Below are 24,510 nucleotides of genomic sequence, written 5' to 3' on the forward strand. Positions count from 1 at the left end.
ATGAACCATCGTAATAATAAATGTCAACAGGCAACATGAATTGAGGATTCATTCATCATGTTCATATCGCTTTGCAACCACCACTAAAAGCTTGGTAAGATAATGGTCTTATTTATAGACCAATTTTCTAATCAAGTACGGGCAACCAGAGCTAAACAAAGCTGTCCATTAAAACAATGAAATTATAACTGGGAAACAATAGTGACTGCAGTTTTAACAACTATGAATACAAGCAGGTGTTTACCCCATACCTTTCAGTATTGGAATGGACAGAATTAACATCATGGTCATCAATTGCATTCTGCTGTAGACAAGGAAACAAGGTCTGAACAACCTCAGTGGCCGATCCATCAACAAAGAAAACATCATAGACATGTATACGTGCTGAAAGGGGGAAACAAGATAGCCAATAGGAAGCAAGATCTGCATGCAACAGCAATCTGTATAAGAAATCATGGACATGCATCACAGGACTGTCAAAAGAGAAGGAAAATACAGACACATATTGCAGAAAGAAATACAATCATCAAGCATGAACAGAAACGCCACATACTTCTAAATTCTAGAAAATCAACCATCAGTTAGAATATTTAGGTTATACAAACCATCTAACTCATGATGTCGTCTAAGGACTTGAGAGCATACATTCTTTGCAATTTGTGAAACTAGAAATAATTTATTTCCTCAATGAGGAACTTCTTTAAGTTATAATTTTTCTTTTTCTATTTTAATCGGTAAGTTACACATACAACCAACGGGCCTTGAATCCCAAATACCAGTTTTCCCAAAACTAGATATTCTATTCCAAACCAATTTTGCCATTTCAAAAAGAATAAAATAAGTGTTAGATAAATATTCCATTTAACCTACATCTGTTTTCTACCGGGTTTTAATCTTCATGCAACCGATAATACAAAAACAAAAGAGTTTGTATAGACAAACATAAACAGACACAGAATCTAATTACTTCCTAATCACGATATAAGCACAACACAATACAAAGCAAGCACATTACCAGGTAGCAGAAACCAAGCCAATGTCGGAAATGCAGCTCCTTGATAGAACACTTGCCACCACTCCCTCCTCTTTTCTTCTGAAGGGACCTTGACACTAAGGACCTGTACACACCACAAGCAGAATGCAACCAACGAAATGAAAAATGGACCTTTCAAGAAAATCAACACAATCCACAACCTCTTCAAAATTTCATGTACAAATTTGAACAAACCTGCTCTCTATAGCGCTGATCAACACTACCTACAATTCCATAATATACATGCAAATCAGTCAATTTTGCATGAATTCAAACAATATGAAATTTTAAATAAAAAAAACGAAATCCTCAAACAGTGCAAAGGAATAGTTCCAATGTTTTTATCAATGCTTAAATAGAATTACTATTTTAAAATGTTGAAAAATCATGAATTTCGATATTTCTGTATTACAATTCCAAAATCCATTAAAATTAAAACCAAATTGATTCTTAAAACAAAATTCTTTGAACATAACCTAAAACACTGTCCTATTTTTCCAAAATTTTGAAAAAAAAGAAAGAAATTCGATATTTCAGAATCAAAATTTCGATATTACTGTATTACTATTTCAATATCCATACATTAACGCTTAAAAAAATTTAAAAAAAAAAATTGAAAATACAGTAATTTCGATATTTCTAAATCAAAATTTCGATATTAGAGTATTACTATTCCAAAATCCATACAAACTAAATCAGTTTCATGAACATCTTTTTGTTTGCAATTTGAGGTATCCAGATTCCTTTTTTCAGGGGTAGGCATCCCAAACTCCCTGCCAATAATGTCACCAGTACAGCTATCATCAAGGTATAGTGGATTTTTTGGGTCAATCACTTTAGAGAACGCTAAAGCAACACTGCTAGCCATTTTCCGAAATAAATTATTAGGGCTCTCCAACCTACCTGCCAGCAATAAAACAAGATATAAGAGGAATACCAACCAGTCACATTATAGGACGCTATACCAATAGAACGAGGAAAAGCATCTACAGCTGGCCTTGAAGAATCAAGTGCATCACATCTTTAGTCTCATCTAGGTCCTTTTCAGACATCTTCTCCAGGCAAAGGCCTACAGCTGCAGATACATCTAAAATAAATTAAGGGGCAACAGAATTTGAAAAAAAATGAAGATTTCTGTAATGCACAGGGCCTGTTAGAGAACAATACAGTTTATTAACATATGATATCCAGTGTTTTCTAATTAATGTTGAGGCTTCTACAACTTGTACTGTTACAGGAATTTTTCCTAAATAAAAGTGAATTTTTCAGCAACAGGCTTAAAGGAATGACAAAGGATACAAGTTTGCTGCTCCATTGGGGCTGATTGCACATATTCCTTTTTAGACCACGCTGCTAGCAGACGCTGCACGGTGTCTAAGAGACCACGGATATTATGACCTTTTGTGAGTGAAGTAGCATCAGGTGGGCATTCAAGAACAGTAAATTGAAGGATCCATCGCAGGCAACAGATAGGAAATATTTTCCGGTGTAAAAATTTGTCAACAAACATGGACCTGAGAAAGAAGAGTTATGAATTTAAAATCTGAGAGTAATAGGAACACAACAGCAGTGTGTTCTCAGAAGATGGTAAAAAATAAAATAAACTAAACTAAGTAAAATGAATTTGAGCAATATTTAATTTAACTTCATTCTGCCAGAAAGCCTTAATCCTGTGTGTGTATGATGAGCTAATCAAGGATAGAACAGACTGGAGAGTTTTGTATCTCCCAATTGGCAGGTATTGCAGACATGCTTTGTGTTTACTAGCATCCACCTATGGCTGACACCATTTGAATCACTTAAATGTGTCTGCCTAAATTAACTCCAAAATGTGCACAATATTGTTTGGACTTCATTGTTGTGGAACAAATAATATACAAGTTACTTCAATCATTAACTTGCATTTAGTGGTTCTTTCATACAGAACCTAAAAAAAGGCAGTATATTTTCATGTTTTGAATACAACAAAACTAAAAAGACAATAATATACGCATCTAGCAGTGGCCAATTTTTGAGAGGTACCATGTTCCAACTCCCTAGATCAATTACTTGTGTGTGTGAGTTTGGAGGGGAGGGTGGGGGGACTGTATCCATAACATAACGCTACTCATGTTGTCCAATAATGGTAAGATTTGTACTGCCTGGTAGTCAAAGGACCAAAACTTGGAGGGAAGATAAGAGATTTTCCCTAATATACAAAATTTGAGAATTTTGAAGAACCACTCTTAATTTAAAATATATATATATATATTTTACATAGAAAAATCAAAACAAGGAAGAAACATTCTATAGTGGGACATCTATCTCTGGCCTGGATTTCTGCTTATAAGAACCAGCAAATTGATAATTGCAAGTTCTTCATACAGCAATGCAATTTCTATTTCATATGCAACAAAGAAAAATCGATTCACTCTTTTCAAATTGTAGATTATCTACAAAACACACACAGAGCTCTGGTGCTGCCAGCTCCACTTGGCCAAATAAATTAACTACAAAGCATGTTCACCGACCTCATTGATGTCTAATTTTTAAAAGTCTGATGAAATAATAGACAAAAAAACCAGTAAGCTTCAACATCACTTGCATGTTCAATAGCTAAATAATGCAGAAGCTGCTCAGACAATCTTTCCACAGCACAAGGATCTTTGATTGCTTCAATCATCTTCAACCAAAACTGGGAACCAGGGTCTGACTCAAATACATCAGCTTCAAATGAATCAATATTTGATGACAGAAAGCTCCGAACATGCCTGAGAACCCGTGGAGTTATTTCACTTGAAATCACGTCTGTCAAAAAATAAAAATAAAAACAGGAAAAAAACAGGTTAATGCTTTGGTTGCAATTGTAATCCATCTGGTAGTGCATGATAGAAGGATAATTAATCCATTATATCAAACCCAAAGCAAAATCAACCAAAACAGAGATGGTTTTAATGGCTCGGATAACCTAGTTGTACCAGCCACTGTGTTTGAGAGACAATTAACACCTAAGGATGTTGATGGTAATACTTGTCGGGACTATGAGCCCGCAACAACTACCACAGACTTAATAGGGTGCAGGTCTTATTCTACAGCATTTTATTACTTACAACCATTTAGGGTAATTACTTCCATCAAAATAACCAAGTGCATATAGACAGACATGAACATTTCAGTACATTTGCCTTAGACAAACCCAAAATGCCAATTTCTTCCAGTAACAACCTGCGCATATGTTTTAATCAGCGACTTATCCAGAATTGAAATTTTATGATTTCATGATATTTCAGTTTTGATAAATGAAACTAAGAAACTGTGTAACCCATGATTGTAAAATAGTTACTTTTTCAAAGAAAAATAACTTATTGAGAAAGCAAAGAGCACAGGCACGCGTATGCATACATCACCATATTTATAATAAAAAATTCAGTTACCAGCAGATCCACATCGACAAATAAGAGAAAACGTTTCCCCAACAAATAGCAAGGCATCACCCATGTTGCTTTTATTGCAGAGAGTTCGATTATCATATATTTTCTCATCCTTTTCTTCTGCTACTGAAAGAAGTTGAATGGTAATTTGCTTGAAGAACGAACTGCGGTACTCTTGTTAAGAATAACAATAACTAAAGCCAGTAACACATATTTGATGTGTATAAAGTATGGATATCATATAGTGAAAACAAGAAAGTAGATAATACAACACTTTTTTTTTGATAGGTAGATAATACAACATTCAAATACGTTGATCGTTTTGACAAAAACTTGTGAAAGCACAATTGCATTCATGGACAACCCACTATATCGAGCAAAGAGAAAAAAGGATGCTGTGATGAGAGTGAAGTTGGGGCTCCCAATCTTGCTTTGTCAGGAATAGATGCAATTATCTGCGCCACCCTAGATACAACTGGTGTTAAACGTTCACTCAAAGAATTTTTGGACTGCCAAAATTCTCTAGCCATATGGAGCACCCCATCATTTTCCAGCAAGCAGAGTACAAGTAACCTGTCATAGTTGAATAAGATGTAAACAAATTGACTAGTAATTTATTATGATGTCTTACATATTATTACATATACCTGAACATACAATTTGCTCATTAGACTTTCTTTTTTTTTTTTATTAAGTAATCATTAAAAATTCTAAAACTTTCAGTCCTAGGAGTTTGATGAAGAGGACAAATGGAATTCAAATGTACCACATCAACTATATTAGGGGTAAGGACATGTATCAGATAAAACAAAAGCCTGTCCTCAAGAGACTTAGAGAACTAATGTGTAAAATATAAAGGAAGGTGCTTGCGCAAGATAACAATCTGTTAGTCATAGGTCCTTTGAAATTTACAATGGCATTATCAACATACTAATTAATAACAGGTTCTTAAAATGACCATGATTTTCTATTTGCAAATGGGTTAAAACTGGCAATGCAAGTAGATGCAGAGCTGCAACAGCATGCTAAACAATTTTGAACTGTAGTTTTGTAAAAATGAATAGCAATGATCTAGTCATGAACCATCGTGATAATAAATGTCAACAGCCAGCATGAATTGAGGATTCATTCGTCATTTTCATATTGCTTTGCAACCCCCACTAAAAGCTTGGTAAGATAATGGTCTTCTGTATTGACTAATTTTCTAATCAAGTATGTGCAACCAAGCTAAACAAAGCTGTCCATTAAAACAATGAAATTACAACTGGGAAACAATAGTGACTGCAGTTTTAACAACTATGGATATAAGCGTGTTTACCCCATACCTTTCAGTATTGGAGTGGACAGAATTAACAGCATGGTCATCAGTTGCATTCTTCCGTAGACAAGGAACCAAGGTCTGAACAACCTCAATGGCAACTGGCAAGTCCATCAACAAAGAAAACATCATAGACATGTATACGCGCTGAAAGGGGGAAACAAGCTAGCCAATTGGAAGCGAGATCTGCGTGCAACAGCAATCGGTATAAGAAATCAGGGACATGCATCACAAGACTGTCAAAAGAGAAGGAAAATACAGACACATATAGCAGAAAGAAATGCTATCATCAAGCATGAAGGAAAACGCCACATACTTCTAAATTCTGGAAAATCAACCATCAGTTTTTCTTTTATAGGTAATAGAACTTTTATTGAAAAAAATGAACATCGTGTTCATGATGACGAACACTCTGGATGTGACAAAATTACAAAAAGCTCAAGAGCTAAATCTAACAGCTAATAAATTGTAGAAATCAATCATCAGTTAGAATCTTTAGTTTATACAAACCTTCTAACTCATGATGTCGTCTAAGGACTTGAGATCATGCATTCTTTGCAATTTGTTTTTTTTTATAAGTAATAAGATATATTGATATCAAAAAGGAAGCACCCTAGTACACGGAGTGAACAAGGGGACAACAAATCAAAAACAAAAATTGCAAGAATCTAGGAAAACAAAAAAAGAAGGGAAAGATTTGTTTTGCAAAGCAAACAACCAATCCAACAAAGCTCTAAAAAAGAAAAGCTTGAGGTCCGGAATAGATCTCTCAATATCTTCAAAACAACGACTATTTTTCTCCCTCCAAAGACACCACATTAAGCCATGAGGAACGATGGACCATATATAACCATTTCGATGACGACCAAAGCTACCTTGCCAACACCCTAACAGCCCCAAAACAGTAGGTGGCATAACCCAAGATACTCCAAATAAACCCAAAACCATAAATCATAGATCCATAGCAATGGGACAATGAAGGAAGAGATGGTCAACCGATTCACCATTACTCTTGCACATGTAGCACCAATCCAAAATCCACACCTTCCTTTTTCGCAAATTATCAATCGTCAAGCATTTCCCTAAGGCAGCAAACCATACAAAGAAAGCTACTCTAGAGGGAATCTTCTGCTTCCAAATACTTCTCAAAGGAAAACTGAAGATAGTAGGACCAGCTAAAATTTTATAATAATCTTTCACTAAGAACCCCTTAGCTTTGCTAGGAATCCAACACATCTTATCCTCACCAAACCCCCTTATAGAAGAACCATAAATGGTTTCCATGAAGCTCGACAAAGCCTCTAATTCCCGAACATGCACACCCCTAAAGAAACTCACATCCCAAAAAAGGACACCATTGGGGGATTTCATAAGCTCAGCCACACTAGCCTCCTTATTCCTGCAAAAACTGAACAGGTCAAGGTAACTAACTGCAAGAGGTGTCTCTCCACACCAACGGTCTTGCCAAAACTTCACCCTAGACCCATCACCAATATCATAGAGAATATGGCAAGAGAAGGAAGGCCAACCCTGACTGATACTCTTCCATAAACCAACACCGTAAGGACCCTTAACAGATCTGGTACACCATCCCCCCCCACAGACATCCATATTTCAACTCTATCACTTGTCTCCAAAGGGCATCCTTCTCAAACCCAAATCTCCATAACCACTTCCCAAGTAGAGCGATATTGAAAAGTCTTATCTTCCTTATCCCTAATCCACCCGAAGAAATAGGAGCGCATACAGTAGCCCATTTAACCAAATGCATTTTAGGATCATCACCTAAACCGCCCCATAAGAAATTCCGCTGAAGCTTCTCAATTCGGTTAGCCACACTAGCAGGAATAGGAAATAGAGAAAGGAAGTAAGTGGGTAAATTAGAAAGGGTGCTTTTGATTAGAGTGACTCTACCTCCCTTTGATAGATACAAGCGTTTCCAATCTACCAATTTCCTTTCCATTTTCTCCAGAATCGGATTCCATATAGACTTATCCTTGAAATTAGCACCCAAAGGAAGACCCAGATATTTCATTGGCAGAGAGCCCAGCTTGCAGCCAAGGACATTTAGCAATAAATCAATATTAAGCACTACTCCAACCGGAACCAATTCAGACTTGCCCAGATTAATCTTTAGCCCGGACACCGCCTCAAACCAAATAAGAATCATACGGAGAATCAAAATCTGGTATAGATCAGCATCAGTAAAAATAAGAGTGTCATCCGCAAAAAGGAGATGAGACACTGCCAAGGATCTACCCTCCGAGTTACCCACACTAAATCCTGACAAGCAGCCTTCAAGAACTGCTTTATCCAACATTCTTCCCAAAGCTTCCATCACCAACACAAACAACAATGAGGAACTTGTGAAAATAGAAATAATTATTTCACAATGAGGAACTTGTTTAATTGGTAAGTTACACATACAACGATCAGGTCTTGAAACCTAAATTCCAGTTTTCCAAAAACAAACTAATAGATATTCTATTCCAAGGCAAAGTTTTGCCACATTGAAAAGAAAAGAAAAAATGTTAGCTAAATATTCCATTTTCCCTGTATATCTGTTTTCCAATTCCACCAGGCTTCATTTCCATGCAATCAGTAATATGAAAACAAAAGAGTTTGTGTAGACAAAGATAAACAGACACAGCACCTAATTACTTCCTAATCATGATATAAGGACAACACAATGCAAATACAAAGCAAGCACATTACCAAGCAACAGAAACTGAGCCAATGTCGGAAATGCAGCTCCTTGATAGAACGCTTGCCACCACTCCCTCCTCTTTTCTTCTGAAGGTAACTTAGCACTTAGGACCTGTACACACACCACAAGCAGAATGCAACCAAACAAATGAAAAAAGGACCTTTCATGAAAATCAACACAATCCACAACCTCTTCAAAATTCCATGTACAAATTTGAACAAACCTGCTCTCTATAGCGCTGATCAACACTACCTACAATTCCATAATACACATGCAAATCAGTCGATTTGCATGAATTCAAACAATACGAAATTTGAAATTAAAAAAAAAAAAAAAAAAAAAAACGAAATCCTCAAACTGTGCGAAGGAATAGTTCCAATGTTTTTATCAATGCTTAAATAGAATTACTATTTTAAAATGTTGAAAAATCATGAATTTCGATATTTCTGTCTTACAATTCCAAAATCCATTAAAATTAAAACAAAATTCTTTGAACATAACCTAAAACACTGTCCAATTTTTCCAAAATTTTGAAAAAAAAAAAAAGAAAGAAATTCGACATTTCAGAATCAAAATTTCGATATTACTGTATTACTATTTCAATATCCATACATTAACGCTCAAAATAAATTAAAAAAAAATACATCAATTTCGATATTTCTGAATCAAAATTTCGATAGTAGAGTATTACTATTCCAAAATCCATACAAACTAAATCCAAACTGAAGTTTAAAACAAAATTCTATGAACATAACCTAAGAACACAGTCCTACTAATCCAAATTTGTTGCGAACTTCATGAATTTCGATATTTCTGTTCGCTTCGCACAGTTCACGATTAACGGAAACGAAGAAGGTGACTGACCTGAGAGGAGAGAGGAATCGAGAGGGAAGAGAAGGAGAGCGAGAGAGTGAAGTGCGCAAACGACTTCGTCGACGTGCTTAGCGCTCTTTATAGCTGGGATTACTTCGCTGAACTTTTCGATGAGCTTGGTTTCCATCTCTCTCTTTCTCTCCGAACTGTCCTCCATTACTGGCAGCTTGCTAATCTTTTTTGTTTCGCTGTTGATTTTTCCACACAAGCCCAAGCCCATAAGCCCTAATGTTAGATAGCCCAAGCCCACTTATGCTTTGTTTAACTTTTTTTTTGTTACCACCAAATAAATCATATCCAGGCAAGCCTTATAAAGCATATTATTGCCATGACTGCCATTCCCTGAACTTCTTGTAGCACCAGTTGAGGAGCAACTTGGACGTGAATATGTTTAATCATCTTTTGTAATGTCGCAATATCACCCATGATGGGGACGTTCTCCAAGCTAGTCAAACTATGTGTCTGAATTAGCTTTACTCCTTGATTTGATTGTAGAAAAAGGATTACCTCCCTGAAACCTTGTTTCCACGCCTCATATGTAGCTTCTCTGATTGTGGATAGTAGGTTGTTTTCATCATTGCTAGAATGCCAGGAATAACAACCTTTACGAACGGACTGGCCTAAACGATTTTTGATCACAAAGGCACCTCCATTCCAATTAGCTTCGCGCGAACGGTTTTTTGTATCAACTATAATCATTGCTTGCCAATTCTGATATCGGCATGTAGTTTGGTTTCCAGCAGTTTCAGTAGTTGTTGAACCAATTTGGATACATTCATCTAACTCTATTCTCCATTCTGTCATGAAGTAACTGGTGCTTGAGATGGCTTGTTGGACATCAGCAGTTTCATTTTCAAACATAACCTTATTTCTATAAATCCAAATCACCCAAAGAGTGGCACTAATATCTGTAAGAACATCATCTTCCTGTCCGTTACCTGCTTTATATTTTTCAAGAGTGCTTATCAACCATTGCCGGATAGATGGAACAGCATCAGAACGAATGTTTCGTGGCGAGGCAAACCATAAAGCTCTAGCAAAAGGACATTTGAGGAAAAGATGGTCCAATGTTTCTTCTTCTTGTTCACACATTACACGTTTGGTGCTAACAATAATTTGTCTTCTGTTTAGCTCCATTCTAGTGGGTAGCCCATTGTGTAATAATTTCCATAAGCACAGACATATTTTATATGGGATTTTTAGTTTCCAAAGATTTTTCCAGCCCTTTCCTTTCATACCATAATTAGTTGTCCCATCTTGCTCCTTAGTAATCAATTTGTATCCTTCATTCACTTTGTAGGTCCCCTTCTGTGATTGAAACCATCAAATTTTATCCGGAGCTCCAAACTTTGAGTGTGGGGTATTTAAAATCTCTCGTGCAACTCTCGTTTCATATATACTTGCAATGAGCTCAACTGTCCACGTGCCTGTTTCAGTATCCATAAGATCTCTAACTGTGCCTCGATCTAGTTCGTATTCCACCAATGTTGTTTCATTCCAAGGTCTATACCATAGTGGATCCCTTAATTTGATGCCATCCCCCATACCTACTTGCCATTTTGCTCCTATCAGTTGTGTTTCTTTTGTCCTCCAAATTCCTTTCCATATTTGGGATGCAATGGTTGGACATCGTTCCATACCCCAAAGGTTTTGAGCTTTTGGAAAATACTTTCCTTTAAGAGTAGTGGCTAGTAGTGATTGAGAATTCTGAGTTATTCTCCAGTGTTGTTTGGCTAAGAGGGCTTGATTGAATTGTTCTGTCTTTCTAATACCTACACCTCCAATTTCCTTAGGTTGGCAAATTGTATCCCAAGCTATGGTATGTAACTTCCCCACTTCTGTAGTGTTTCCCCACCAAAAATCTCTAATGATTCTATCAATTCTATTGCAGGTATCTTTTGATAATCTATGGATCGACATAGAATATATTGCAATGGCTTGCATAACCGATTTAATAAGAGTTAGCTTCTCTGCAGGTGATAAGAGTTTACCTTTCCATGTTTGAAGTCTACTTTGTAGCCGATCAATGATTTGGTTGCCAATTTCTCTCTTAGTTGTTCTCGGGTCTACTGGGATCCCTAGATATTTCCCAATCTTTGCTGCAATATTTACTTTTAACTTTTTGGCTAAGTCTTCTTTTATAGCTTCATCACAGTTAGGACTGACCACCATGACTGATTTGGTGCCATTTATCTTTTGGCCTGACATTTCACCAAAACTTTGTAGGGTTTGGCTGAGCTTGTCTGTATTCTAGTTGGCAACTTTGAAGAAGATGATAATGTCATCCGCAAACATGAGATGTGAAATAGGAAGCCCTCCTTTATTTATTGCCACTCCCTTTAGCGTACCTGTATCTTCTAAATTCTGCAACATGCATGAAAGAATATTTGTGCAAATAATGAATATGTATGGTGATAGTGGGTCACTTTGCCTTATACCACAATTTGATTTGAATTTTTCTGTGGGAGTTCCATTGACTAGAATGCTGTATGTTACTGTGGTGACACATTGCATTACCAATTGAATCCATTGCTGGCTAAAACCCAACTTCTGGAGTGTGGCTTCAATAAAATTCCAATTTAGTCTTTCATAAGCTTTGCTCAAATCCAACTTTAGTGCAGTGAAACGAACTCTTCCCTTTTTTTTTTCTCTTAATTGTGTGGAGTAATTCATGAGTTAAGATGATATTATCAGTGATCAATCTACCCTTAATAAATGCATTTTGATGAGGAGTGATAAGCTCATCAATAATTAGTTTTAGTCTATTTGCTAAAACTTTGGCAGCAATTTTGTATGCCACATAGCATAAGCGGATAGGTCTGTACTCACTAATTTTCTCAGGGTTGAGACTTTTAGGAACCAAAGTGATAAACGTGTTGTTTAGTTCCTTGAGAATGTAGCCTATTCTGAGAAAACTTAATGTAGCTTGTATTACTGTTTGTCCCATTGTATCCCAACATTTTTGGAAGAGCATTGCTGGAATACCATCAGGGCCTGGAGCTTTCCATAAACCCAATCGGAAAGCAGCCTTTTTAATCTCCTCTATGTTAAACTCCCTATCCAGTATTTGTCGATGTAGGTGCGAGAGTCCTAGTAGTGTGTACGCATTCAAAACCTCCATAATAGCTGCAGTACTTGCCCTGGATTCCGATTGGAAGATACTTTGAAAATGTTGTTGTATATGATCCCTTAACTTTTGATCCTCATCTATCCATTGATTTGAGTGGTTCTTAAGTCTTGTGATGCGATTAGCTACTCCTCTCTTGCAAACAATAGCATGGAAGTATCTAGTATTTCTGTCACCCTTTTTTGTCCAATCCTTCCTTGCTTTTTGTGCCCAAAACACTTCCTCCATATTCAGAAGTTGTTGGAGTTCTTTTTGTTTCTGTTGTTCTTGCTGGGCAATTCCTGGAATATCGCTATTGTTTTGTATATATGTAAGCTCCTCCTTTTGTTTGGAAAGTTTCTGGTGCAAATTTCCAAATTCACTTCTATTCCAACTGATGCAAGCCTGCTTGACATTGCAAAGTTTGGATTTAAGGATATAAGTAGGGGAACCCGAGATTTTTTTTCCGCCATTCCTTCTGGATTACTTGTTTACATCGTGGGTGCAATAGCCACATAGCTTCGAATCTGAATGGCCTTCTTCTGTATATAGGGATGTTGTTGATGTCTAGAACTAGTGGTGCATGATCAGATACCGTGATAGGCCAGGCTTCAAGAGTGCAATGTTCAAAAGTATGTAGCCATGCATTGTTAATAAATGCTCTATCTAATTTTTCTAGGACTAAAGCATGCCCACCTCTTTTATTTTTCCATGTGTATTTGACTCTCGTTGATTGTAATGGTATCATTTCTGTGTCTCGTAGACAAGTATGTAAATGTGAAGCTCTTGGACAATTTTGAGAGGTTGAGGATTGTTTGTCTGCATTGGATAACACCTGGTTAAAATCACTAATCTGTATCCAAGGTCCATTTATATTTTCCTGGAAAGAAGCAAGTTGGTCCCATACTTCCTTTCTTTTGCTGGTTTTTGGATGGTCATATACAAAAGTAAAATAACACAAACCAAAAGTAGGATGTTTCATTCTAGTATGGATGAAATTTTTTTTAGCATCTAATACATTCAAACTGATATTTTTCCAGCACAACAAAAGCCCCCCAGATAATCCTACTCTTTCTACTTCACAAAAGTTTTCAAAATTCCACTTATGGGTCCAATACTTTCCCCTTCCTTTCTTCTGTTTTGTCTCCATTAGAAATAGGATGGAAGGGTTAGTAGTTTCAGCAATTTTTGAGATGAGCTGAACTGCAGAGGTATTGCCGAGACCCCTGCAGTTCCATACCAGTGTCTTCATGGTTGCTGCGGAGGCCTTTGTTGGGCTGCCTCCGAAAGCCTTATGTTTGCCAAAAGTTGTATTAGATTAGTAACTATATTCTGCTGATGTTCAGTTTCTGCATTCTATCTGCTCCAGATAACTTCAGTCTCTTGAAACTGATCTGATTGACCTGTAATCCTAAGTCTAAGAATAAACTCATTATTCTCAAACTCTATGCTATGTAGTGAAGTAGTTATTGGATTAGCTGCTCCAGTGAAGTTGTGATTACTGTTGGATAAGTTCCCCAGCTCCTGATTCAATCTTCTCTTGTTAACTTTGCTTGTTTCTCCATCGTCCTCATCACATTGTCTCTTAGGTGAGGTAGGTCTGGAGTCAATACCAGCTTGTGTAGCTAAAGGAACCAATCCTTCCATTAATGTAGTCCTACTTGGAGTAATGTCTTCAATTGCAAATCTTGTTTGATTTCCAAGCAATGGGGTTGTTATAGGATTTTAGCCGTGGTTATGTTGAGTAGAATGGATGTCGTACAGCCATAGAGGGACCAATTGTAGAAAGAAAAGGCCCATTGATTGTACAGTGTTCTGAGAAAGCAGTTGAACCAAATTAAGAATATAGCTAGGGAATTTTGAGTTAGTTAGATATACCATCATCTCTATTCCCATTAAAAATGGGTTGTCAGTGCTCCTGCCAACTTCGGATTCCAAATGCTGCATTCTGGTGTGTGTAATTTGCCAGTTAGGAATCTCTTGATTCCAAGTATTCTCCTGTGGACCAGCCTATTCCATCCTAGTAAGAATACCACTTCTGATTTGGATTTCATCCGGATCATTTGCTGTTCCGCTGCTCTTTCCCACATGAAAATGGGAATGTTCATGCCACCTTGGCTCACTTGAATCCTCATAGGCCTCTGGGTTGTCCGCTAGAAATAGCCCTACACAGAAATTTTGATAATCATCAAAGTCCATGTTGCATTGTACATCTGGTTCGCAATCCATACTAATAATATCTGCATTAGTCCATCCTCTATAGCCTTCATCAACATCAACAAATCTTAGAGTAGAGCCTTCTGGTGGCATCCAACGTTCAGATTGAATTATATTTTGGTCAGATGTGGGGTTGATATAGGACGGAGTGATTGGGGTGTTTGGTGGGTCAAGGTCATTGTCTGAGTCCATAAATAGATTATTTCCCCAAAAGCTATCATTTGTTGGACTATTAGGATTGATGTTGCTAGCTCCTTGTTGATGTACTTCTAAATCATCTAAATTGGTTACAACAAATCTATCAAATCTGGAAAGAGTAGAATAATGTTGTACCGTTGGGGGATTTGGAGGATGTGATAGTGTATTGGAATTCTGATTTGGGGGTTGGTGAGTTTGGTGTGCTGGTTGTGATTGAGTTTGGTTTGAGTGTTAAGGTATTAGTTCTGTGTGAGGTTGGTTGGGTTCAGTAGGACTAGGATTAGAATCAGCATCATACCTGACCCTTGTGGTCCTATGACTTGGATGTCTGCGAAATGCTCTGATATCATCAGTGTACATTACTTCCATAAGATCAAGAGCAAATTCCAAAGGGTATTGAACTCGGATGCGATAAGCTTGATCTATTAGAAGTTCTTCAATACCGAACATGTCCATATGGCATTGTGAGCGAGCATGACCAATGATTCCACATCTTTTGCAAATCTTGAAAACCCTTTCATATCTACATTCCACCCAAGTATATTGGCCATCATCCCTTTTAAGAATGAAGCCAGCTATCAATGGAAGCCATGGGTCAAGCTTAACCCAAATTCTCATAAATCGAATGTTTCGTGGAAAGGTTGGCTGCGAGTCAATAGACACAAATTCTCCTAACAAGTTTCCAATAAAATGAGCAAGATCAATATCATGATATTCTAGTGGAAGGTTGTGTATCTGTACCCACAGAGTGGCAAAGGTTAGATGAGTTTGGCTAAGTGTGAGGTTAGGTGTCCATCGCTCCACAACTAGTAAAGCTCCATCAACAAACCAGGGTCCCTTTTGAAGAATATACTCTTGATCAGATGGAAATTCACAATGTATTGTATAAAAATTACCTAAGTTGAAATTTGGGGAACCAAATTAAAACATCAGGAATTTTGTTCAAGAGAGTTTTAACTTATAGAGTCGGCTCCTCAGAAAAAGTTGAAACATTGTAATATATATCATCCAAATACACTAAAGTCTAAATCCAACCACATGTTGTTAAAAAATTGGTCAAATAAAGAAAATTTAAAAAAGAATACCTTAAATTATTTATCAGATTTTAATTTGTGGCTAAATTTTAAGACCATAATAATAGATCAGTACTTAAATAATAATAATAAAAAAAAGATTACAGTAGTCAACCACGTTAAGAAAACTAGTATTTGAACAAAATTTGGCTACAAACTTACTTAATATCTTTTTATTATATATGTGAATTTTGACAATTTCACCATTGAATAACATTTTCTTTTTATATTTCCCATTTTTGCAACATTTCTGTAAGATTAAATATCATTAATTATATCATTAATCAAATATTTAAATTTCAAGTATTTGTAGTCTAAATTATATACAAAAAAATAAGTTTATGGATAGAATAATAAATAATATCTAATTGATACAAAAACCATATAACACAGAGTTTGTTTATTGTGGAGGAGGTGCCAGACCTAATTAGCAAGAAGTGTGTCATTAAATAAATTCAAATCTTTAAAACCCATACCTCCTTTAGTTTCCCATTTCACCAAATGTATCTTTCGACAATCTCTTTGTTGGCCCCACCAAAATTTCCTGATTAAGCATTCAATATCAAAATAAAGACCTAGTGGAAGTTTAAAGCATTCAATCCTAGAATTGTTAAGAAAAATAAAAAGATTATGGTAGTCAACCACACCTAGTCTATAACATTTTTACAACAAATCATAGATGGTTAGTTGTTATTGATTCAAATTCGAATTTAACACTGATATTACTTTTTTAACCTAACAATAAAAACCAGTAACAACTGCCACTTAGGATTTGTTGTAAAAATGTTGTGAACATATCATTTCTCACCACACCTAATGTTTGACAACTGTTTTTTATTTTGATTTTTTAAAATTTTTTTTTTCAAAAACTTGTTTTCAAGCATAAAAATAGAAAATAGTTTTCTTGTGTTTTCAAAATTAAAAATTCGTTTGTCAAGTTGAATCCTAAAATCAAAAACATAAATTTTTATAATATCTATAACAATTTTTGCACAAAATTTGGCTACAAATTTACTTAATATTTTTTTTATTATATGTGAATTTTGACACTTTCAACATTGAATTAAATTTTCTTTTTATATTTCCCATACTTGGAAAATTTCTATAAAATCAAATATCAATAATTATATCATTAATCAAATGTTTAAATTTCAAGTTTTTATAGTCTATGTGGGGCCCAATATTTTGTGGCCCTGGCCCATTTTTATATTGGGACCCAAGGCCCGAGCCGAGGAGGGATATAGCCAAGGATATGTAATGAAAGTCCAAGTAGTATTGAAACGTAACCGAGAATGATTCTGTCCTTGGCATTCCCGAGGTCTTCCTGAAAGAAAGGGGCAAGAACGATATAGGCATAGTTCTGAGAAAAAAACCTAAAATATCCATGTTGATAGAGAAAGGACCGTTGGACAGTATGGCGACCAAGGACAAAGGGAAAGCTGCCATTACTGCCATTAAATGCTCTGCACCTGACAGAACCATGCTCTTCAGCTTTTATAACCACACCCAACCACTTTGGGGTATGGGCTGATAGCACAAGTATCAGTCCTGGAAAATCGAACCTACACGTGGACGTTGGATAAGAGATGCAAGCTAGTATAAAAGGAGAAGTAAGCAATCCGGGAAGGGGCTGGGAAAAAAGGCCAAAAACTAGAGCCTCCCAGACCGTATCGAGGAGAAAGACTCCTCGAGCGAACTTGGTTTAATTCTGTATGAATACCATGGCTAACCACCGTTTTGTGACCTAGGCCTAGCCTTTCAAGCCCACGCTCTACAAATTATATTGTTTGGGCCTTTTGTTTGCGTGCGAGCCCATATCATTTGGGATCATCACAATTTGAGTCCTTACAATTGGCGCCGTCTGTCGGAAGGCTTGTGCGTTGGCACAGGCGGCGGTTAGCCATGGTGGGATCAAGCCCTTGTCGGCTAGAGTCCCTTAATAGAAATAGTTTTGGCGGAGGGGCTAGCTAGGCGAAAGCCTCTCCGTCGTTTCCAGTAGTTATTGCTCTCGACCCTACCCTGCAGAGTGCCAGTGGCACGAAAGTCAATACCTCGTACCCTTGTCAAGGGGCTAACTACCAACTACCTGAAAAAGAAATATCTAAGTTTTGGACAGAACCAAGGTCTTGCATGGTCCTCGAACCCAAGCCTATGGGGAAACCAAGTACATGAAAACAAAAAATCTAAGTTTTGGACAGAACCTCGGTATTGCATAGTCCTCGGACTCAAACCTATGGGGAAACCAAGTACAGGAGAATGAAAATCTCAGTTTTGGACAGAACCAAGGTATTGCATGGTCCTCGGACTCAAACCTATGGGGAAACCAAGTACAGGAGAATGAAAATCTAAGTTTTGGATAGAACCTAGGTATTGCATAGTCCTCGGACTCAAACCTATGGGGAAACCAAGTACAGGAGAATGAAAATCTAAGTTTTGGACAGAACCTAGGTATTGAAGAGTCCTCGGATTCAAACCTATGGGGAAACCAAGTACAGGAGAATGAAAATCTCAGTTTTGGACAGAACCTAGGTATTGCATGGTCCTCGGACTCAAACCTATGGGGAAACCAAGTACAGGAGAATGAAAATCTAAGTTTTGGACAGAACCTAGGTATTGCATAATCCTCGGACTCAAACCTGTGGGGAAACCAAGTAACCTATGGGGAAACCAAGTACAGGAGAATGAAAATCTAAGTTTTGGACAGAACCTAGGTATTGCATGGTCCTCGGACTCAAACCTATGGGGAAACCAAGTACAGGAGAATGAAAATCTAAGTTTTGGACAGAACCTAGGTATTGCATGGTCCTCGGACTCAAACCTATGGGGAAACCAAGTACAGGAGAATGAAAATCTAAGTTTTGGACAGAACCTAGGTATTGCATAGTCCTCGGACTCAAACCTATGGAAAAATCAACCATTTAAGGAGAATTCTAGATTGCTCAGTCCTACAGGATGATTATCTACTGAAAATCGGATTACGTCCTAAGTGGAATGAAGGTCCCAACCTGTCCCCAGATCCTCAGTTTTAAGGGAACTGGTGAAAACGAGCGTTTAAGTTCGGTACGATCGCACCTCTGTCCTCAGACCGGATGCTAGAAAGAACTAGGACTATGAAGGTCGTTTGGAAGGTGGCGAAGCACCCTGGTACTTGGCGACTCGCACGGGCTGTTCCTTTCGGGTTACACATCCTCGGATGATTACCTCTTGCACAGCACCGAGCATTCAGCTGTTCTCTCGATTAGTTTGGGGGTATGCAACCCTTTTTCATGTCGGCATTATTGTGCCGAACAGTTTTAATAAGCTCAGAATAATATCTCTTTCTTAATGAGGGTTTCTGCCCTAGATATTGCTTTTTCATGTCGGCATTATTGTGCCGAACAGTTTTAATAAGCTCAGAATAATATCTTTTTCTTAATATGGGTTTCTGCCCTAGATATTGCTTTTTCATGTCGGCATTATTGTGCCGAACAGTTTTAATAAGCTCAAAATAATATCTTTTTCTTAATAAGGGTTTTTGCCCTAAATATTGCTTTTTCATGTCGGCATTATTGTGCCGAACAGTTTTAATAAGCTCAGAATAATATCTCTTTCTTAATAAGGGTTTTTGCCCTAGATATTGCTTTTTCATGTCGGCCTTATTGTGTGTCGAGTAGTTTCAATAAGCCCAGAATGATATCTTTTTCTTAATATGGGTTTCTGCCCTAAGCATCGTTCAGAACATGAAAGGAAATTATATGATATCACATCTATTTATGGCATAACCACTGCAGAAAAGAAAGAATACATAGAATAAGACAATGTCGATTTTTATTGACGTAAAGAAGCAGTACAGCGTACAATGAGGGGCTTAAAACAAGCCTATACAGGAAGCTAATTACAGAAACAAAAATAAGATAAAAATAATAATAATAAAATACAATGAAACGACAAATCTTTCTAAACTCTGCCCCAGTGGCGATTAGGTGTGAGAAGGTGACCCCCTTCGATGGATGAAGAGAAGAAGAGGAAGAAGTAAAAGCACCAGGATGGATCCGGTGATGAGAAAGAAGAAGAAGAAGAGGAGGCGAAAGGAGGCACCAGTGAAAGGAGAGAGGAAGAAGCAGGGATGCATAATCCCTGCTTCAGCCCTGACTCCCATCATGTGGGTGCCATATTAGCTATGCTCGTAAGAGAGCAGACGGTACTGACGATGAGCAACCCCAGCTCTGTTGCACCAAGAATTCGATGCGATTAAAACCTGCTTCGGATTTTGGCTGAAGAAGGATGAGAAATATCTTGACTCTCTGCCAACCCTGCCCTGACCGAGCCATCTTAAGCTTCGGAGGGACACGGTGCTTTTGGAAAGGATGTGGTCTCTTCACCCCCGTTTCTACCTCAGACATATCACACTATAAGATTTGACTGTGCTGATAAGGAAAACTTTGAGCGCAACTTGAGATTTAAGGCTTCAGAAAGGTTAAAGGGTCTTTATGCAAAGGAAATACCCTCTCATCTGACTTCTTATATGGAAGGAAAGTCCAGTGGCATTTAATCCGTACAGATTTCCAAGAATAGCTGCAAACGATATAGTGTCTGTTCAACTCCCTAATGTCATCTATAACTGTCAGATTTGATTGGCCTTGTAAATGAAATTTATTAAAAACGTGCCTCGTACCCTGAAGCGGCGGGAGCGCATCATGTGTAAATCTAGAAGAATGTCTCTTAACCTGGCGCGTTTCCTAAGCAGATGAAGAGACGCCAACATTAATGAAAGGCAAAACTAAACGAACTGTAATAAAGTCTTGGCATCATCAAAACCCTCCTCTCCGACCAAGAGGTTAGACAGCAGGATTTTGAGGGGCTATTGTGGGGCCCCATATTTTGTGGTCCTGGCCCATTTTTACATTGGGACCCAAGTCCCGAGCCGAGGAGGGATATAGCCAAGGATATGTAATGAAAGTCCAAGTAGTATTGAAACGTAGCCGAGGATGATTCTGTCCTCGGCATTCCCGAGGTCCTCCTAAAAGAAAGGAGCAAGAACGGTATAGGCATAGTTTTGAGAAAAAAACCTAAAATATCCATGTTGATAGAGAAAGGACCGCTGGACAGTATGGCGACTAAGGAGAAAGGGAAAGCTGCCATTACTGCCATTAAATACTCTGCACATGACAGAACCATACTCTTCAGCTTTTATAACCACACCCAACCACTTTGGGGTATGGGCTGATAGGACAAGTATCAGTCCTGGAAAATCGAACCTACACATGGACGTTGGATAAGAGATGCAAGCTAATATAAAAGGAGAAGTAAGCAATCCGGGAAGGGGCTGGGAAAAAAGGCCAAAAACCAGAGCCTCCCAGACCGTATCGAGGAGAAAGACTCCTCGAGCGAACTTGGTTTAATTCTGTGTGAATACCATGGCTAACCACCGTCCGGTGACCTAGGCCTAATCTTTCACGCCCACGCTCTACAAATTATATTGCTTGGGCCTTTTGTTTGCGTGCGAGCCCATATCATTTGGGATCGTCACAATTTGAGTCCTTACAGTCTAAATTATACACGAAAAAATAAGTTTATAAATCGATTAATAAATAATATCCAATTGACACAAAATTTGGCATGCATGTTAAAAATATAATGATTATATAATTTAACGATTAGATTTTCAAAATATGTAACCATATTAATTTTTTTAAAGTAAAAATCATAAACATTAACTATAACTAAGTTTGTATTCAATCTTCGTTTTTAATTTTTTAGTCTTTAATGATTTAATTAAGAATGCTAGGTTTAAATTAACCGACTCTTAAATACCCGAGAGAATCAAACGAGGGTTAATTTTGTCTTTTCGCATTAGATGCTATATATGGACAGCCGCGCATTTTTGATTTCACTTCGGACACAGACGATCAAGAAAGAACCAATCCGAAACTCGTCCGAGAAACACATCCGAGAAACACATCGAAACCCACCCACCTCTCTCTCTTTCCTATGGCTCCCAAATCGAAGAAAAGGAGTTCCTCTGGAAAGAAGCTTTCCAAGAGTTTGGCCTGGACCAAACGATTCCAAGGGATCTACTCCGAGGCTATGGAGTCCCAGGCCCACACCAACGCTCTGCTACAGAAGATGGCTGCTGAAGCCAATGGATCGAGGGATTTCAACGTCCTCCTGTTTTCTAGCGAGGCGGAGGTGGAGGCGCTGAGCTATCTCATTCAGCAGTACAACTACAAGGGGTTGGTGAGGGTGAGCGGTGGGTTAGCCAAGGAGGAACAGAGGGCTCTCAACGACAAGGCAAAAGAGCTCGATCTTCCTCTGAGGGAATGAGGGCAGCTTGGTCTTCCTTTGGAGGAGTGAGGGCAGAGTGTTAGGGTTTAGGTTTGGTCTTACTTTGGTGGTACAGAAAAGGATATGGATGTGGGGTGACAGGTTAGGGAGGTTTCTAGGTTTAGTTCTAATCCTTAGAACTGGGTTTCTTTTATGTTTTCTTTCTGTTTTTCTTCTTGTATTTCCTGGGTCTGCTCTATGTTTTTCTTGAGTCGCCGTTCGTTTGTATATCATTCTTACGGTTTTACCTATCAAAAAATATATAAAAATATGCCCTCGTTCTTCACAAATTTTGTGTTTAATTTATGTTCTTGATTATGTGTTTACTTTATGTTCTTGAATCTGATGTGTTTATTTTACTTTATGTCCCTTGAAGTTTTTTTATTAAATCAGTGAACTGTGACTGTGCCGTTACTGGCTATGGGGTTGTTAGGAATATTGTTTCTGAGGAGTTGAGAGAGTTCTGGGAGCAACCAGATGGGCAGGGAACAAACCATGCTTGGATTTTAGTCATGCAGGTTAATCTGATATGGGAGATGGAAGGTAAAAGAAAAATATGTGACTAAATTTGATGTGTTAAGTACTTTAGTCCTTTGAATGTATATATTTCCAGCACTCATTTATTGTGACATATGAATGGTAGCATGAGTAGAGTATTGGTCACCTCTCAATGTGTAGTGGAATTCATGGTTCATAAATTTTTTCTAATGAAATTGTTAGAATTGTCCTGTATTGAAGGAAATTATATATGGAAATCAATTAGTCAATTTGTTTTTGTAATAACTGCAGTGAGTTTTTGGATATATTTGATGTAAACCATTACCAGAGCACTTTACAGGCTGATGTACGTGTTGTATCATCTCTTCCTTCCGTGCATTTGATGTCAAGGCAGACCATTGAAAACAAGATTCCTTATGAAGTGTTAGTAGGTAGAATGCTAATTCAGAATCGAAGATGCACTCATTATGATATTTTCTTTTTCTTAAAAAACAATTTATTAGATATGTGTGCGTGCTATGCCGGTTGTTCTAGTGGCTCTAGAAGTCATTCATATTCGACCCTTGAAATACATTTGAGTCTCACAGAGAGAGAAATTATTTTCTCCTCACACTTTTCAAATTTGAGGGTGCTCTAGTGTTGAAAGGTTCAGGTTCTAAACTCTCAAAGAATCTTCCATCTGATCTGCAGAAGCTTCGATGCAAGGTACATTGGAAATAAATCTCCATTAAGTTCATTTGAAATGATCATCAGTGTAGTTCTCTAGCCTAATTATGTCCCATTTCATCTTCATATTGCAGGTATCCTTTCATGCGTTAAGATGTGCAGCACCAATTAGGGAGCTTGAAAATCAGCCTGCAAGGAAAATGTGGATGGAAGGCCCTTTCATTGCCCTCCATCTCCGGCTAGAGAAGGATGTGTGGGTCAGAACTGGATGTCTCACTGGTTTAGACACAGAATATGATGACATCATCACCAAGGTTCTGGAGTCTCAAACTAAATACCTGACAGGAAGGCTAAACATGACCTACATTCAACGACGACTTGCTGGACCATGCCCCCTAAATGCATTAGAAATGGCAAGGTATATCAGAAACTCAAAACTTCATATGTATAATCCTTGATAACGATTTTTAAGACTAACTTGAGAGAATTTTAAATGTTCTGTTATTGCAGGCCCGTAAAGGTTCAAGGAGCATCCGGATGTGCACGGGTATACATTGCAGGGGGAGAGCCATTTGGGAGAAAAAAGGCTTTGCAGCCGCTTGTGGCAGAATTTGCAAATGTTGCGACAAAGGAGAAGTTGGCACAAAATGGAGACTTTCACAGTACATTAACAAGTCTTCAGCTCTGGCTGCCATTGAATACATTGTCTCCCTGAACAGCAATGTCTTTGTACCTTCCCATGGTGGAAAGATGGGACGAGCAGTGCAAGTAAGTGACCGAGACTTCTTATACTAGCTACTTCCTTGAAGAAGTTCGATTAGTATCAGCTCATGGAAACCCTGATTAAATAGTAGTTTCCAATTATAATTTTATAGCCCCTTATTGCAGAAAACGTAAAGGTGGTACACTCTAGTTTGATGGAATGATAATTGTTAAAAATGGCACAATATAGTTTGATAGAAGCGATAATTTCTAAATGCAAAGTTTCCATTTTATATTGTTGTTATGTAACTTCATCCCACAAATCATCAATCTGGATAGGCCTTTGGATATAAACCATATGATTAGAGGCAACTAGAAGTCTGACATGATGTCAAAATAATTTTTA

General features: G+C 37.6%; 2 pseudogenes; one reads left to right on the plus strand and one right to left on the minus strand.

The window, feature by feature from the left end:
* Positions 1-1,228: 1,228 nt before the first annotated feature.
* LOC126702403 (uncharacterized) lies at positions 1,229-9,645 on the minus strand (annotated as a pseudogene).
* Positions 9,646-21,905: 12,260 nt separating this feature from the next.
* LOC126704308 (O-fucosyltransferase 37-like) lies at positions 21,906-24,300 on the plus strand (annotated as a pseudogene).
* The last annotated feature ends 210 nt before the right edge of the window (positions 24,301-24,510 follow it).

The sequence above is a fragment of the Quercus robur genome, chromosome 10 (assembly GCF_932294415.1).
Source record: "Quercus robur chromosome 10, dhQueRobu3.1, whole genome shotgun sequence".
Taxonomy (NCBI): Eukaryota; Viridiplantae; Streptophyta; class Magnoliopsida; order Fagales; family Fagaceae; genus Quercus; species Quercus robur.